We start from the raw sequence: 16,519 nt of genomic DNA, 5'->3' as shown, positions 1-16,519 counted from the left end.
ATAAGATAACTTGGGCCACAACCCACTAGGCTAAGCCCCTAATATGTCGGTCATAACAACATTACTCCTTGGAATAGACATGTTCTTGACACCATTACTGGAGTTTTTTTTTGGGAAGCCACACTTTTGATTTTTATAATGCCATGATAGATTTGTTAGGCCCACCACCTCTTTTGGTCAATGGAACTATTTTAACCTTGGAACATGTGATGCAAAGGTTTGATATTATTGAAAATAAAATTGCCACTGTTGAGTTAATACAAAATTTGGATAAAAAGATCCACAACCAAATTACCCAATATGGATCTAAGGTAGGAGTTACTCTGAAAAATCTTAGGGAAAAGGAACCCATAGTTAATGAAACGATAGATCAAGATTCTACTAGAATTGATAAACTAGAAGATATTATTACCAACTTGGGTTCTGCTTTTTCTGCCGTTAAAAGTCCCTCACATCCTACTCCTACTAAAGTTTCCAAGTTTATCTATGTTGCTAAGAATAAGGGTGAATCTTCTAGTATGGAAAATTAAGACCTCAAATCGATAAGTGTTCACCCCAATTTTTTTAATACCATTAAGGAACCTTTTGCCACAAATGAATTTCTTGATTTCTTGCCTAGGAGTTTGATCATTAAGAAAACCAAAAAACCTCCTAAGGGTCATGTGTGTTCAATTAAAGAATTGCATGCCGAAGATGGCAATACCTAGATCTATTCTTGTTTTTATGCCTAGCTAGGGGTGTTAAACGATAGCGCTTGTTGGGAGGCAACCCAATTTTATTTTTGTTCTTTGATTTTTGATCCTGTCTAGCAATAAATAATTCATCTAGATTATGGTTAGATGTGGTTTTATGTTTTAATTAGTGTTTGTGCCAGGTAGAACCTTTGGGAAGACTTGGGTGAAGTCTTTGCGATCTTGCTGTAAAAAACAGAAACTTTTGCGCTCACGAGAATAGCTGTCATTTTTTTACTGGAGAGTACTTTTAGGTTGATTCTATTTGAAGATGAATAATAGACAAATTAGTCACGTCCACCAATTTATTTTAGAATTTCTAGAGTTACATAATTATTTGAAAGTTACAGATTGCTACAGACTGTTCTGTTTTTGACAGATTCTGTTTTTCGTGTGTTGTTTGCTTATTTTGATGAATCTATGAGTAGTATCGGGGGGGGGGGTATGAACCATATAGAAGTTGGAATAGAGTAGGTTTAACACCAATATAAATAAATAATTAGTTCATTACAATACCTTAAAGTGGTGGTTTGTTTTCTTATACTAACGGAGCTCATGATATTTTCTATTGAAGTTTTCTGTTGTGAAGTTTTTCAAGTTTTTGGGTAAAGATTTGATGGATTTTGGAATAAGGAGTGGCAAGAGCCTAAGCGTGGGGATTCCCAAGGCACCCCAAGATAATTCAAGGCCTAAGCTTGGGGATGCCCCGGAAGACATCCCCTCTTTCGTCTTCGTCTATCGGTAACTTTACTTGAGGCTATATTTTTACTCACCACATGATATGTGTTTTTCTTGGAGCGTCTTGTATGATTTGAGTATTTGATTTTTAGTTTACCACAATAATCCTTGCTGTGCACACATTTTGGGAGAGACACACATGAATCGGAATTTATTAGAATACTCTATGTGCTTCACTTATATCTTTTGAGATAGACAATATTGCTCTAGTGCTTCATTTATATCTTTTTAGAGCACGGTGGTGGTTTTATTTTGTATAAATTATTTATCTCTCATGCTTAACTTATATTATTTTGAGAGTCTTTTAGAACATCATGGTAATTTGCTTTGGTTATAAAATTAGTCCTAATATGATGGGCATCCAAGATGGGTATAATAAAAACTTTCATATAAAGTGCGTTGAATACTGTGAGAAGTTTGATTATTTATGATTGTTTTGAGATATGAGGATGGTGATATTAGAGAAATTCTAGTTGAGTAATTGTGAATTTCAAGAATACTTGTGTTGAGGTTTTTGATTCTTGTAGCATGCACGTATGGTGAACCGTTTTGTGATGAAGTTGGAGCATGATTTATTTATTGATTGCATTCCTTATGTGTGGAGGTCGGGATCGCGCGATGGTTAACTCCTACCAACCCTTCCCCTAGGATCATGCATGTAGTACTTTGTTTTGATTACTTGTAGATTTTTCCAATAAGTATGTGAGTTCTTTATGACTAATGTTGAGTCCATGGATTATACGCACTCTCACCCTTCCACCATTGCTAGCCTCTCTAGTACCGTGCAACTTTCGCCGGTACCATACACCCACCATATACCTTCCTAAAAACAGCCACCATACCTACCTATTATAGCATTGCATAGCCATTCCAAGATATATTGCCATGCAACTTTCCACCATTCTGTTCATTATGACACGCTCCATCATTGTCATATTGCTAGCATGATCATGTAGTTGACATCGTATTTGTGGCAAAGCCACCATTCATAATTTTTCATACATGTCACTCTTGAATCATTGCACATCCCGGTACACCACCAGCGGCATTCACATAGTGTCATATTTTGTTCTAAGTATCGAGTTGTAATTCTTGAGTTGTAAGTAAATAAAAGTGTGATGATCTTCATTATTAGAGCATTATCCCATGTGAGGAAAGGATGATGGAGACTATGATTCCCCCACAAGTCGGGATGAAACTCCGGACTAAATAAAAAAAGAGGCCATAAAAAAAAGAGAAAAGGCCCAAATAAAAAAATGAGAGAAAAAGAGAGAAGGGACAATGCTACTATCCTTTTACCACACTTGTGCTTAAAAGTAGAACCATGATCTTCATGATAGAGAGTCTCCTATGTTGTCACTTTAATATACTAGTGGGAATTTTTCATTATAGAACTTGGCTTGTATATTCCAATGATGGGCTTCCTCAAAAGTGCCCTAGGTCTTCATGAGCAAGAAAGTTGGATGCACACCCACTTAGTTTCTTTTGTTGAGATTTCATAAACTTATAGCTCTAGTGCATCCGTTGCATGGCAATCCCTACTCACTCACATTGATATCTATTGATGGGCATCTCCATAGCCCGTTGATACGCCTAGTTGATGTGAGACTATCTTCTCCTTTTTTGTCTTCTCCACAACCACCATTTTATTCCACCTATAGTGCTATGTCCATGGCTCACGCTCATGTATTGTGTGAAGATTGAAAAAGTTTGAAAATACTAAAGGATGAAACAATTGCTTGGCTGAAACCGGGGTTGTGCATGATTAAATACTTTGTGTGATGAAGATAGAGCATAGCCAGACTATATGATTTTGTAGGGATAACTTTCTTTGGCCATTTTATTTTGAGAAGACATAATTGCTCTGTTAGTATGCTTGAAGTATTATTGTTTTTATGCCAATATTAAACTTTTGTGTTGAATCTTTCAGATCTGAACATTCATGCCACAATAAAGAAAATTACATTGAGAAATATGCTAGGTAGCATTCCACATCAAAAATTCTATTTTTATCATTTACTACTCGAGGACGAGCAGGAATTAAGCTTGGGGATGCTTAATACGTCTCCAATGTATCTATAATTTTTAATTGTTTCATGCCATTATATTACCTGTTATGGATGTTTAATGGGCTTTAATATGCTCTTTTATATTATTTTTGGGACTAACCTATTAACCGAAGGCCCAGTGCCAGTTTCTGTTTTTTTGCCTATTTCAGTGTTTTACAGAAAAGGAATATCAAACGGAGTCCAAACGGAATGAAACCTTCGCGAGGATATTTCTTGGACTGAAAGCAAACCAGAAGACTTGGAGTTGAAGTCTGGGACTCTACGAGGAAGCCACGAGGCAGGCGGGCGTGCCGAGGGGGTAGGCGCGCCCCCACCCTCGTGGGCCCTTCATAGCTCCACCGATGTACTTGTTTAGCCTATATATACTCTTATACCCTAGAAACACCAGGGGGAGCCACAAAACCACTTTTCCACCGCCGCAACCTTCTGTACCCGTGAGATCCCATCTTCGGGCCTTTCCCGGCGATCTGCCGGAGGGGGAATCGATCATGGAGGGCTTCTACATCAACACCATTGCCTCTTCAATGAAGCGTGTGTAGTTTACCATAGACCTTCGGGTCCATGGTTATTAGCTAGATGGATTCTTCTCTCTCTTTGATTCTCAATACAAAGTTCTCCTCGATGTTCTTGGAGATCTATTCGATGTAATACTCTTTTGCGGTGTGTTTGCCAAGATCCGATGAATTGTGGATTTATGAACTTGATTATCTATGAATATTATTTGATTCTTCTCTGAATTCTTATATGCATGATTTGATATCTTTGCAAGTCTCTTCGAATTATCGGTTTAGTTTGGCCTACTAGATTGATCTTTCTTGCCATGGGAGAAGTGCTTAGCTTTGGGTTCAATCTTGCGATGTCCTTTCCTAGTGACAGTAGGGGCAGGAAGGCACATATTGTATTGTTGCCATCGAGGATAAAAAGATGGGGTTTATATCATATTGCTTGAGTTTATCCCTCTACATCATGTCATCTTGCTTAATGCGTTACTCCGTTCTTATGAACTTAATACTCCAGATGCATGCTGGATAGCGGTTGATGTGTGGAGTAATAGTAGTAGATGCAGAATCGTTTTGGTCTACTTGACACGGACATGATGCCTATATTCATGATCATTGCCTTAGATGTCATCATAATTATGCGCTTTTCTATCAGTTGCTTGGCCGTAATTTGTTCACCCACCATCATACATGCTATCTTGAGAGAAGCCACTAGTGAAACCTATGGCCCCCGGGTCTCTTTTACATTATATTGAATCTATAGTTTTCTATCAACTTGCCAATTTCTGCCGCCATTCCTTTTTATTGCAATCTTTACTTTCCAGTCTATACAACAAAAATACCAAAAAAATTTACTTTACTATCTCTATCAGATCTCACTTTTGTGATTGGCCGTGAAGGGATTGACAACCCCTTTATCGCGTTGGTTGCAAGGTTCTTGATTGTTTGTGCAGGTACTAGGTGAGTTGTGTGTCGTCTCCTACTGGATTGATACCTTGGTTCTCAAAACTGAGGGAAATACTTACGCTACTTTGCTGCATCACCGTTTCCTCTTCAAGGGAAAACCAACGCATGCTCAAGAGGTAGCAGTTAGTCCCAAAAATAATATAAAATTGCATATTAATGCATATAAAACATCCAAAACAGATAATATAATAGCATGGAACAATAAAAACTTATAGATACGTTGGAGACGTATCAAGCATCCCCAAGCTTAATTTCTGCTCTTTCTCGAGTAGGTAAATGATAAAAACAGAATTTTTGATGTGAAATGCTACCTAACATATTTATCAATGCAACTTTCTTTACTGTGGCAAGAATATTCAGATCCATAAGATTCAAAACAAGTTTAACATTGACATAAAAACAATAATACTTCAAGTATACTAATAAAGCAATCATGTCTTCTCAAAGTAACATGGACAAATAAAGTTATCCCTACAAAATCATATAGTCTGGCTATGCTCCATATTTATCACACAAAGTATTTGATCATGCACAACCCTGATGACAAGCAAAGCAATTGTTTCATATCTTTGGTGTTCTCAAACTTTTTCAACTTTCACGCAATACATGAGCGTGAGCCATGGATATAGCACTATAGGTGGAATAGAATATGGTGGTTGTGGAGAAGACAAAAAGGAAGGAGAAGGTCTCACATCAACTAGAAAAATTAATGGGCTATGGAGATGCCCATCAATTGATATCGATGCAAGCGAGCAGGGATTGCCATGCAACAGATACACTAGAGCTATAAGTGTATGAAAGTGGGTGTGCATCAAACTTGCTTGCTCATGAAGACCTAGCGCAGTTTGAGGAAGCCCATCATTGGAATATGCAAACCAAGTTCTATAATGAAAAATTCCCACTAGTATATGAAACTTACAAAATAGGAGACTCTCTATGATGAACAACATGGTTCTATTTCAAAGCACAAGTGTGGAAAAAGGATAGTAACATTGTCCCTTCTCTCACTTTTTTGTTTGGGCTTCTTTGGCCTTTTTTTATTTGGGCTTCTTTAGCCTCTTTTTTTAATGTCCGGAGACTCATCCCAACTTGTGAGGGAATTGTAGCTTCCATCATCCTTTCCTCACATGGGACAATGCTCTAATAATGATGATCATCACACTTTTACTTACTTACAACTCAAGAATTACAACTCAATACTAGAACAAAATATGACTCTATATGAATGCCTTCGGCGGTATACCAGGATGTGCAATGATCAAGAGTGACATGTATAAAAAAATATAAATGGTGTCCAAGCCACAAATACTATGCCAACTGCATGATCATGCAAAGCAATATGACAATGATGGTATGTGTCATAACAAAACAGAACGTTGGAAGTTGCATGGCAATATATCTCAGAATGGCTATGGAAATGCCATAATAGGTAGGTATGGTGGTTGTTTTGAGGAAGGGTATATGGTGGGCTTAATGCACCGGCGAAACTTGCGCGGTACTAGAGAGGCTAGCAATGGTGGAAGGTTGAGAGTGCGTATAATCCATAGACTCAACATTAGTCATAAAGAACTCAGATACTTATTGCAAAAGTCTATTAGCCATCAAAACAAAGTACTAATATGCATGTTCCTAGGGGGATAGAATGGTAGGAAAATACCATCGCTTGTCCCGACTGCCACACATAAAGAAGATAATCAAAGAATAAATCATGCTCCGACTTCATCACATAACAGTTCACCATACGTGCACTACAAAAAAAAAGACACATCCGTGACATTTTAGGCCGAACAGAAAAAATTTCTGTCATACTTATGACACTTCTATGACGATAATTGTAACAAAACCCGGTATCATCATAGATGTGGTGGGATCCTACTTCTATGACAAAAAGTCATGATAGAAAATGGGCTTTTCGTCTTCGGTGGGCTAGAGACGCAGCTGCATGACATTCTTTGGGCCGTCCATGACGGAAAAAACTATGGTAGAAGCGAGGGCGAGGAAAATTTCGGGGAGTTCCCGGTTACGGTGGGTGGTCGGGGGCCGAGCGATGCACGTTGCTCTCATACCGTACGCGCGTGGGTGCGAGGCATTGGGCTCTAACCGAACCCGAGCGAGGCGTCTCCTAACTGAACCCGAGCAATTGCACTGCAGGCTACGCGTTACTGAACCCGAGCGATCGATCGATGGCTGTTAACTGAACCCGATCGAGCGATTCCTTCACTACTACTGCTAACTGAAGCCGATCGATGCCGCCTCTGGATGAACAGTGAGCATTGCTGGGGGGTTTTTGATGAATAGTTCCTGGTGGGGGTGGATGAACAGGACCCCGTGGTGTTGCCTCCAGATGAACAGGACCCCGATCGATCGAGCCGATTAGGGCTGGATGAACAGGACCCCGTGGAGGGCTGGATGAACAGGACGACCCCATGGAGGGCTGGATGAACAGTAGAAGGTGGAGGGCTGGATGAACAGTAGCCCGTGGAGGGGTGGTTGAACAGGACCCCGTGGAGAGGGCTAGTTGAATAGTAGCCAGTGGAGTAGCGCGCGGTGGAGGCTGAATGAACAGGAGCCCGTGGATGAACAGTCGCAGGTGGAGGCTAGAGGAGGTCGACGGTGGATGAACAGTACACAGTGGAGGCTGGAGGAGGTCGACGGTGGAGATGAACAGTGTCCCGTGGAGTCCCGTTTTGCGGTACGCCACACACCTCCTGATGAACAGGACCCCCATTTCGACCGTAGCGCTCCAACACAGGTCCGTTTTCTCTGTTTTGTGGTATGCCACACCCCTCCCGATCAACAGGGTCCCATTTCGACCATAGGAGGTCCAACACAAGTCCGTTTTCTCCATTTTGCGGTACGCTAGACCCCTCCCGATGAACAGGATCCCGTTCCGAACGTGGCCGGTCGAAGACAAGGCCGTTTCCTCCGTTCTGCGGTACGCCAGGCCTCGTTTCCATTGGCTGTTCCGTCCAAGCCCTCGTGATGAACACGACGATGCATTCCCTTCCAAACCAGCCGGTTGGCTCCCCATGAACACGACGATGACGTTGTTTCTCCGTTTCGACCCAGCCATGTACACGAGCCCTGGCCGTACATATGCGCGAGTAGGCATTTGAGACCCCGCATGTATGTATGTACGTGGCCATATTTCTTTCTTGCACACTGGCCGCTGTACATACGTGTACGTGCTACATGCGCGCCTCTACTACGACACGTGCGCGCCTCTACATCGACCAGTATGTATGTACACGTTCGTGACCAGAATGACAACGCTACGTACGCTTCGACCAGGTGGGTCCCGACTGTCAGACACTTCCTTGCATCGAAGATGTAGATGGTGGGTCCCAGCAGTTAGGGGGTGAATCATATTTATTTATTTTTCCCGGACGCACTTCGTTGCTTGCGAAGATGTAGCTGGTGGGTCCTAGCAATCAGGGGGGGACTTTTTTCATGAAATATGGTTGCCATCCATGGGTCCCTGTTGTCAGGTGGAGGAATCATTATTTTCTGCGTAATAAGGAGGCACTTCCTTGCTGCGGCCGTGGACCTAGCTGTCAGCCTCTCCACGTACAGTACTCTTCCGATGGAAGTCGGTCGTTGACCACCTTGACCACGCCGCGCCGAGAGCACCAAGGCGGTGGACGACGGCGAGGCCTAGGAAGGGGATGACGCGGAGCCGAGGAAGACGCGGTAGTGGATGCCCACGCGGAGAGGAGTGCGAGGGTTGACTGGTTCGGCTGCGGTGTGAGGCTGCCGTCGCTGCAGAATAACATGGGGTGTGGGTGAGTAGAGGGATGGCCTGGCCAGCGGTGGGAGTAGTAGGGGGCGGTGAGGCCTCCGCGGCATCACAACTGGCCACTGGAGGCAGGAGCACGCGGCACGACCGGCGCTGGTTTGGGCAGCTGGAGCAAGAAGACCAGAGGTTGAAGAAGCACTACGACCGTTGGATGAACATCGTACGGTAACTGGAGCTAGAATCGTTCATATTGACTAAGTTGACAAAGCCCTCCGTCCCGGTCAACTTGGTAGGCCCACAAGTCAGCCTCCCACTATGCTGGGTTCCACCTGGCAGGGGGAGTATTCATTTTTTTGTGCATAATAAGGAGGCACTTCCTTGCGTGCGAAGATAGCTGGTGGGTCCGACCTGTCAGCGGGGGGCACATTTTTTTTATGAAATACAGAGGCCCTTCCGATGGGTCCCAGATGTCAGGTGGAGGAATCATTATTTTGCGCGTAATAAGGAGGCATTTCCTTGTGTGCGGCCATGGACCCAGCTGCCAGCCTCTCCACGTACAGTCCACGTCCGATGGATGTCGTTCATTGACCATGTTGACCAGGCCTCGCCGAGAGCACCATGGCGGTGGACGACGGCGAGGCCAAGGAAGGGAATGACACGAATCCAGGGAAGACTCGGCAATGGTTGCCCACGCGGTGGGGAGTACGAGGGTTTACTGGTCCGGCTGCCATCGCTAGAAAATAACAGGAGGTGTGGGTGAGTAGAGGAATGGCCTGGCCAGCAATGGAGTAGGGTGGGGCGGTGCGGCCTGCGCGGCAGCACAGCTGGCCACGGGAGGCGGGAGCAGGCAGTCCCACCGGCACTGGTTTGGGTGGCTGGATCAAGAAGATCAGATATTGAAGAAGCAGCACGACCGTTGGATTAACATCCAATGGTCACTGCTGCTAGAATCATTTGTGGACTAAGTTGACAAAGCCTTTTGTACATGTCAACCTAGTAGACCCACAAGTCAGCCTCCAAATCTGTCCCAAACAACATACATCCCGAAATTTATAGCCAGATTCAAATTAAATTTAAAACTAAATATACCTTAATTTACATTCAATGAAATATTACCCGCACCAAACAATGAAATTTAAAATATCAAAACCTGAAAGAAAAAAGTATTTTGATTGCCTGTTTGCTGTATTTTTTCATTTTACAGCCCATTTCTTATTACTTATAGCCCATTTTCTGGGCAAAATGCATCCCTCCTCGTCTTGAAAGATTTCTGGCCCAGTAGGGCGTAGAAAAGCAAGTAGGCCTATGTTGGTTATTCTGCAAAGAACAAAACAACTGGCTAGCCATTTTCAGAAAGGAAAAAAACAAACTGGGCTAGTCATGTGCTAAACATATGAAATAAAAGCCTGGGCTAGACGGGCAACAGCTCCCGCACAACCCAGTTGATACCCTTCTCCCTCCCGAAAAAACAAAATTACTATGCACGCTGCTGGGTCCCTACTGTCATCCTCACCATGTACAGTTATCTCCTTATTCCTTTCGGTTTTTGACCATGTTGACAACACCGGAAGGCGGCGCCGCGGTGAGCGAACCAAGGCGGAGGACGGTGGTGAGGCCTCGGACGGGAACGAACATGAGCTGGGGAAGATGCGCAGAGTCTTAGGGTGCGATGTGGCCACGATGCATGCACGGCAGCACAGCCAGCCGTGGGAGGCGGGAGCAGGCGGTCCCGTCGGCGCTGGTTTGGCTTTGGCGGCTCGAGGAAGAAGAGACTGAAGAAACACGACAGACGTTGAATGTCAATCCAACGGTCATGGTTGGCATAATCGTTTGTTGACTAAGCCAACACCAAGTAGCATAATTTTTTATATATAGGAAGAAAATAAAAACTGGGCTCGTTCGCCTGATAACATTCCCGAAACTGCGACCGTTCGATCTTGTGTCGCAACTAAAACTGTGAGGAAAATGCGTTCATCTGCCGTCCTCCTCCCAGGGAACGTTCGCCACATAAGTGACTAGCACCCTTAGTTTTGAACCGAGAGGTCTTGGGTTCGAGTCCCAGGAACTCTCAATTTTGTCCTCCTTCCTTCGTCACAAAAAAGGGAAAGAAAATCAAAGACTTGAGAAGGCGTACAGAACAAGCTAGTGTACCAGTAAAGAGACATTGTTGAGTTTTAGAAAAAAGAGAGACGTGCTCCTGTATCTGGTTCGAATCCAAACCTAGACTATGACTATATATGGTGCTATGCTACTCTGCAAGTAATGAAACTGACATATCCAACGTTCGCTTCTCCTCTTCTCTACTTACTCTGCCTAGAATCAGAAGCTCTGGCCGCAGGAACCATGTCCGCTGGCTGCTCGTCCACCTGCTCTTCAGCAGGAAACAACCAGATATGCACCAAGTCGCCACCCGTACCATCGCCTGTGGGTCTCATCACACCCCCGCCGTCACGCGCACCGCAGCTGGTTGCTCACCGCAACCCGCTACCGTTGGTGTGGTGCCACTGCTGCAAATCATGTAGAGTCATCCGTCGCATCTCAACCACAATCCTCAACCCTGGCCGGGTCTTCTACAAATGGCCGAATCATGGGGTAATAATATGTTTAAGTGTTGTTCTGCTACTTTCAGTTGCTGATTTTTTTAATAGTTTGGTTGATGATCTTCCAATTTGATTCGTGCAGAAAAGGGAAGATTCATGTGATTTGTATTTCTGGGAAGTTGCTAATGTGGGGGAATGCAACTACGCTGATTATTTGGTTAGCCGAGGAATCCCAATACCAGCAAGTTGGGGTGTTGGACAAGTAACTGAAGGAACGACAGAAGTGGAAGATGCAGAGCAGAAGGTTAAAGATGCAGTTCCTCTAATCATGGACAAGCAACAACTGCTGAACGGCCTTGACAGCAATGAGGAGATGAAAGAGCTTGTGAACATAATGGGAAAAATTGATATGCTCTATAGGATGATCTCTTTATTTGAAGTGTATGTAGCACTCGTGATGTATTCAGTGGCTATGACATGAGCACTTTGCTGAAACTAGTAATGAACGAAACATGTGTAGCAGGCTGGGCGTAGTGTTGTGAACATCTAATGATTTCTATTAACGGAAATCAAGGGGTATCCCCTTTTGCTCATAAATAAATAAATAGCAGAGGCCCTTTTGGTAATAAATAAATAAATAAGCACAGGCCCTATCGGGTCAGCTTTGTTCTCATTCGATGACGTCGAGCAAATTGTTGTCCAACAACAAACTATGTCATCAAATTCAAGTTTCACAGCCAAATATGAGTACAACTAAACAACAATGTCATCATGTTTTAGTCGTCATACAATCACCAAACATAAATCAGCATACATAACAAGTGATGTTCTCACAGCAAAATACTAAACAACATGTTCATCAGGTTTCAGTTGTCATAGCAAATATAATTTCAATAGTAGATAAAAAACATCTTCTGACAGGCAAATACGACAAAAGCAATGTAATCATCATCCGCAACAGCAACGTCAACATCTTCGCCATGTGTATCAGTCTGAATCGTAATTCCCCATGGTATCATATTCTTCTTCGTCCTCAACGTCCTCGAACATTGTCTTGTTCTTGATCAACTCTTGTATGTCCACAACACGACAGGCAATCTTTTCGCCAAAGTCATTGACGTGATGGTTCTCAAAGATATTAGGAACATCTGTGTTATCTTGTACATCAGGAGCAGTGTAAGCATCATCTTGTTGTGCAACTTCATAAAACGAATTCCTCTGCTCAAACCTTTGCAATACTCTCCAGTCATCTCTATGTGCAAATGTGTCTTCCAAGAAAAATATTTGTGTTGCTTGATTTGCCAAAATAAAAGGCTCGTTGGTCTGGTACGTCGCCTTGACATTGATGGATTTGAAATAATCATCAGCTCTGGGTTTTGCAATCCTAGAAAATAGGTTATACCAACGACAGCACAACAGAACCACACACCGATGATCCTCAAAACTGGAGATATACTGCAACTGAACAATGTCTGTTATGTTAGCATACATTTTAGTTGTCTCTTTGTCATACGTATCCGTGCTCATGATGACACTGTTTTGTGTCTTCCTGCCTTCATCTCGTGCAAGGGTGTTGTAGCGAACATCTCCAACAACGCAAGATTCATAATGTGTTACCCGAGTATCAGGACCCATTGCTAGTGAGTAAAGGGCATCATCAACTGCCTGCCCATCCTCACGCATCTTATTAACCTATGGTTAGAAAATAGACAAGTTGATCATCTTATGTACTCAATATATTAAAAAACTAACAGTGCAATTCAAAAGCTTACATGGCTCTTGAACCATTTTGCAAATCCTGCCATAACCAGTTTGTCAATGTTTCTTGGATTTTGCAGCAGTAACTCCTTTTTGTAGATGCTGCACAACATAGTGATCGCGTCAAACATCTGGATATATAAGAATGTGCTGCAAGTTTAGTAGATTATGATGTATAAGCTGCAGTACTTAGCACGTACTTGATATAACGTAGTATCTCAGGACTGTTATTCAACACATACCATACCATTTTGTCCAAATCTTTAGGTTTGTCCTCTTGTCGACTCTTCCCTGTAACTCGAACAGAATAATCGAAAACATTGAGCCCGGGATTGTCTTCACCCACCTCTTTGCTAAGCTGATCAACTGTTTCAATGTATTTTGAGCAGAATGTCAATGCTTCTATAGCAATGTAGGCCTCTGCAAAGGAACCCTCGGGTCTAGCTCTGTTCCTAACATAGCCGTTGAAAGTGCCTAGCCGCCTTTCAATAGGGTACATCCAGCCATACTGTACTGGACCTCTAAGTAGTGCCTCATCAGGTAGATGAATAGCCAAATGCACCATCACATCAAAGAAGGCTGGAGGATATATCTTCTCAAGGTCGCATAGGATAGTTGGTATCTTGTCTCTAAGACGCTCCAAAGTATCTATCCTGATATTTCTACTGCAGAGTTCCCTGAAGAATTGTCCCAACTATGCAACTGCTCTGTATAAGTCAGGGCGGCCCAATCCTCTAAGGATAACAGGTAAAACCCTTTGAAGTAGGACGTGGCAGTCATGAGTTTTCAACCCTTGTACCTTGTTTCCATCTGCACTAACTCTCCTTTCAGGGTTAGAAGAAAATCCATCTGGGAATCTCACACGTGACAGGACCTCGGAGAATTCTTTTCTTTTTACCTTATCCAAGACGTACACAGCTGGTGCCATATCCCGTGGTTTACCTTCATCTTGCACCTGCAAATCCTGTCTGATACCCATGTGTGTCAAATAAATCCTAGATTTTAAGGTATCTATCGTCTTGCCTTCAATATTAAGATGTGTGCCGATAATGCTGTCACATATATTTTTCTCGATGTGCATCACATCAAGATTATGCCGCAGATCCAAATCTTTCCAATACTCCAAGTCCCACAAAGTGGACCTGCGGGTAAACAATAATCTCTCTTCTGCCCTGCCATGCTTCCTTTTCCCGCTACCATTACCAGGATGGTTTCCTGGTGTAATATGCCTGACCTTATCTAATTCCACTTGCAACTCATCGGTGGTGAGCCTCTTTGGCGCATCACGGTTTTCATGCTTTGCATTGAACACATGTCTTCGGTATTTTCTAGGATGCGGCTTGTCCTTGTCAAGGAAACGGCGGTGTCCAATGTAACAGATCTTGCTAAGTATTGCGTATGACAGCGGATTCCTGTCACAACGAACACATGCATTGTAACCATGTGTCGTTCGCCCTAACATAGTTCCCAAAGCCGGATAATCATGGATGCACCAAATTATAACAGCACGCAGAAAGAAATCAGCTGGTGGGCTGCTATATAGGTCTCGTGTTAGAACACCCCTCCATAGCTGTTGAAGTTCCTCCACAAGAGGCTCCATGAACAAATCAAAATCCTTTCCAGGACTTTTTGGACCTGGGATGAGCAAGGCCATCATGTAGTTTGATTCTTTGGTGCAGACATTTGGAGGCATGTTGTAAGGGATAACAAGCACTGGCCACATGCTATATGTGGCACTCTGGTGGCCAAATGGGTTAAATCCATCTGAAGCTAAGCCAAGTCTAATGTTTCTCGGGTTAGAAGAAAATTTTTTGTGTTTATGATTGAAGCTTTTCCACTCACTACCATGAGATGGATGGCTCATTACATTCTGATCTCCTTACTCCTGGTTACTAGAGTGCCACAGTAAATCCTCTCTTGTTTGAGCATCATGAAACAACCTCTGCAATCTTGGTATAATTGGAAAATGTCTCACAACATTATGAGGAATCCTCTTCACAGCATCGCCATCTTTCCATCTTGATGATTTGCATTTCAGGCATTCACTTAATTTGGCATAATCCTTTCAGAATAGAACACAATTATTCTTACAAACATGGATCATATCATATCCCATTCCAACTGCACGAAGGAAATTCTTCATTTTACTGTAGGTGTGTGGCAGCTCAGACGCATCTTGGAACGATTTGCGGAAAGCAGCCAACATCGCATCCAATGATTTGTTGGTCATCTGCTCAGATGTCTTCACCTGAAGAAAGGTGACCATAGCTGAGAATACTGACAGCTTATTTCTTGGGGTGACAGCCACGTCGCATTTTTCCAACATGCGGGCCCATTGTTTTTCTTCTGCATGTGAAAGTTCACGGAATGCATGAGCATTTCGTAGCATTGTTTCAATGTTGGTCAAACTCACTTGCTCCGCCACCACCACCTCCTCCTCCTCTTCCACCTGAGCATCAGGCAGATCAAGATGGTGATCTGCTACTTCCACGTAGTCAATAACATTGACGTTCACAGCTTCACCATGATGAACCCACCTAGTATATGTGACTGACATCCCATACAAGTGTAGATGATTTTGCACAATTGATTGGGGTCTTGTGACTGAATTCATACAAGTGCTACACCAGCAGAGCACATCTGATTTCGGACCACCGTACTCAGCTCTGATAAAGTTCATGACGTTTCCAACCCCTCGACATATGCAGCAGAGAATCTTTGAGCAGAAGTTATCCAAGTCCTGTGCATCTGTTAGACATACAAATTAGTTCTTCTACTAGATATTACAGGAAAAACATATATGCTTTTTATGAATTCCAAAAAAAATACCTAGGTCGATGTCTAAAGCTATGGCAAAATATTTGGACGAGCAGATCTAAGTAACGAAATATATGTAAAGCTAATTCAGCAAACAGATTTGAGTGCTAAATTATGGCAGGTTGTTTCAGCAGTCAATGAGGCCGAGCACACAGCCATCGAACTATCGAAGGCCATCACAGCAACAAAGATTGAGTATAAAGCGGTGTAGAGCTATTTCAACTAACAGATTGGCTACTAGACCATGGAAATCTACGTCACAATAAATATATGGCAGGATATTTTAGCAACTAATCAGCCTTGGCATGCCATCTCTGCTAAGCAAATTGAGTGCAGAACAGGGCAAGGAAGCTTCTTAAGCAGAGCATATTGACTATAAACTACTTCGGCAAACAGTGAGATTAACAACGTCTATCAGCTAACATTCAGTGCTACACTGGCATGCACGGGGCCTCAATCTAGAATGTGCGTAAGCTGACTGTCGTGCGTCTCCACACGAATGTCACCAGCGGTGGCGGCGCTGACCATCGTGCGCCTCCACAAGAACATCGCCAACGGTGGCAGCGCGGCTTGAGGATGGCAGTCTACAAGAGCGTACTGTGTGAGCGAGAGGATCGCCGTGCGTCCCCTCGACGAACCGCTGTGCCGACGTATTGGCGCGGCA

The sequence above is a fragment of the Triticum dicoccoides genome, chromosome 6B, assembly GCF_002162155.2.
Source record: "Triticum dicoccoides isolate Atlit2015 ecotype Zavitan chromosome 6B, WEW_v2.0, whole genome shotgun sequence".
NCBI lineage: Eukaryota > Viridiplantae > Streptophyta > Magnoliopsida > Poales > Poaceae > Triticum > Triticum dicoccoides.
The sequence above is the reverse complement of the archived record's forward strand: the minus strand, read 5'-3'. Positions refer to the sequence as shown.